General features: G+C 42.3%; 1 pseudogene; it reads left to right on the top strand.

The window, feature by feature from the left end:
- Nucleotides 1-751: 751 nt before the first annotated feature.
- On the top strand, nt 752-2,440 carry LOC147431911 (uncharacterized; annotated as a pseudogene).
- Nucleotides 2,441-2,874: the final 434 nt, after the last annotated feature.

The raw sequence follows: 2,874 nt of genomic DNA, 5'->3' as shown, positions 1-2,874 counted from the left end.
GATGATGAATGTAAGAGGTAATCCTAGGCACGATTCCATCATTGAGTGGGAGGTAAGGAGACCAAGGCAGCAACTTCTCATTATGCGAGGTAATCTGAGCAAGGCAACGATGCAGTATGAATGTCGTGACTGCATGATGAAAACCTAAGTAGAAATAGTGAACTCGAAAGACGCCCAAGTTCTTAAGGGGCCAAAGAATAGGTTTTAGCTAAAAACTGGTAGGAGATAGATTAGGGGATAGTACCCATATGGTAGCAAAAAACAAGATGCTGGGAAGGTTTTAGTTTTATGGTAAATAGATCTTATTTCAACTAATGTGATCCACATAACAAAGCAAGCAGTTGTACAGCACAAGGTAACCTTTTACAAGGCAGCAACTCAATTTAGCCACTCAAGCTCACAAAATTGGATGATACAGTGATTCAGAGTATGGTCAACAACTCCCTCCAGATGAGGTGCTAGAGCAACCACATCCCTAAGGCAGTAATTTAACATGTAAGGCATAAGGTAAAATCCCCTAAAGCCACAACTCAAAAAAATTTGGGTGCAACAAGTTGGAAGTCAAATATTGTGGCCAAAAATAGTGATTCAAAACTTTATCCGAGCCCCATAGATGCTATTCAGGTGAGATGTTGTGACCAAGTGTGTGTGTGTGTGTGTGTGTGTAACTATGGTCAACTGCTGTGACTGTGTGTGTGTGTGTGTGTGTGTGTGTGTGTGTGTGTGAGAGAGAGAGAGAGAGAGAGAGAGTATGTGAGTGTGTGTGTGTGTGTGCATGTGTGTGTGTGTGTGTGTGTGTGTGTGTGTGTGTGTGTGTGTGTGTGTGTGTGTGTGTGTGTGTGTGTGTGTGAGAGAGAGAGAGAGAGAGAGAGAGTGTTTGTGTGTGTGTGTGTGTGTGTGTGTGTGTGTGTGTGTGTGTGTGTGTGTGTGTGTGTGTGTGTGTGTGTGAGAGAGAGAGAGAGAGAGAGAGTGTATGTTTATGTGAGAGTGTATGTGTGTATGTGAGAGTGTGTGTGTATGTGAGTGTGTGTGTGTGTATGTATGTTTGTGTGCAAATGTGCATGTGTGTTTGTACATGTATGTGTGCATATATGCATGTATGCATATGTGCATTTGCGGGTGTGTGTGCGCGTGTGTATATGTGAATGTGCGTGAGTATGTGAGTGTGTGAGAGTGCAGATATGTGTATGTGTGTATGCATGCATGTTTGTGTGCAAATGTGCATGTGCATTTGTGCGTTTATGTGCGCGTGTATGTGCGTGTGCATTTGTGCATGTATGTGCATGTGCATTTGTGCGTTTATGTGCGCGTGTATGCATGCATGTATGTGTATGTGCATTTGTCCGTTTATGTGCATGTTAGTGTGCATGTGTGCATGTGTGTATATGCATATCCACATTGTGTATGTGAGTATTTGCATTTGTGTAAGTGTATGTGTGTATGTGAGTGCCTGTGTTTGTATGTGGTGTGCATTTGTGTGCATGTGCGCAATGTGTGTATGTGTGCCAATGCGATGTGTGTGAGAGAGAGCACTCGCATTGAATACACTCCCATTGTTGTGTGTGCCACCTTGTGTGCGTGGCTCTCATGTTCTCTTCCTTGCGGATCACAAAAAATAAAAATAAAAATTGGGTTAGTAACTATAAATCAGCAAAGTTATGACCCACCTAGCTCTAATTTTATATAAAAGACTACTACATACACACACAAAAACAAAAAAACGAGATTATAGAGGTAATCAAGAAAGTGGTTAACTCTAATCAACCTTTTGGTGTTTGAGTGTATGTAGTGAAGAAGGAGATGGGTGTATGTGCTCACCGCCAACAAAGATGGGATGGAGAACTGCTGCAAATTAAAGAAAGAAAGGGAATAAGGGGTGAAGGAGGAGTGTATGTATGTGTGTGTGTGAAGAAGGAGATGGATATGGAGATGGAGTAGAAGATCGCAGAGTTGTTTTCTTCTCTATGTGAATGTGCAGAGAAAACATAGCCAAGGGAAAAGCCCTTGGCTTATTATTAAAAAAATTATTAAAAAACATTTTCGCGTAGATATCCGTGCTCATATCTGCGGCCGCAAATTTTTTAAAATTTTGTGGTACCCGCGGGTGCCATAATTCCCTCCCCCTTTCCTCTCCCTTAACTTTTTCCTAAATTGAAGGTGAACCTCTGAAATTCTATGATGTGAATTCATGTGCACTATTTTTTTCAAAAATTCATTTTTCTTCAAAAATGCAATTTTGTGTTTTTTTCTAAAGATGAATTCCCATGCGTTCCTCTTCTTTGTGTGTTGGACAGGGATACAAGCGGACCATCCGATCGGACCAAACGGGATTGATGTTGCAAGACAAACTACCGTGCCCATGCGAGAAGTGCAAAAAGGCAATTGTGAGATTACAGAGGGTGTGCTTGAAACATGTGGAGGACAATGGAATGTAGGATGATCCAAGAGATCGGATGTGTTCTGAAGTTGCATTCAAGACCTTGGCGGGCATGGATACCGCACCGCATTGGAGCGTCATTGGCGGTGATGCTTGAGCCAAGTAGCAAGATTGGTTACGGCAAGAAAATATAGTCGGATCATCGTCTCATTCGATAGAAGGTGGGATCCACTGCTCCCCAACTTCACCCGACATGGAAGATCCTCCACATTTGATGCAAGATGACACCTTCATGGAAGACATGGTGAGTGAAATTTTGGCGTGAGAGGAGGTGAAGCCGTCGTGTGCCACAGATCAAGATCAATCATGTGTGTGTGTTGAAGAGGCACAAATGGAAGGAGATGCATTGCTTACATCAAGCAGAACTCCTTATTCAAGGGTTTTGAATTCTCCATCCTTTGTGCAAGTTTGGAGATCTTAATTAATACTTTCAGTTT

The sequence above is a fragment of the Adiantum capillus-veneris genome, chromosome 21 (assembly GCF_014529385.1).
Source record: "Adiantum capillus-veneris isolate H3 chromosome 21, ASM1452938v2, whole genome shotgun sequence".
Lineage (NCBI taxonomy): Eukaryota > Viridiplantae > Streptophyta > Polypodiopsida > Polypodiales > Pteridaceae > Adiantum > Adiantum capillus-veneris.
This window is presented reverse-complemented; position numbering and strand designations above follow the sequence as displayed.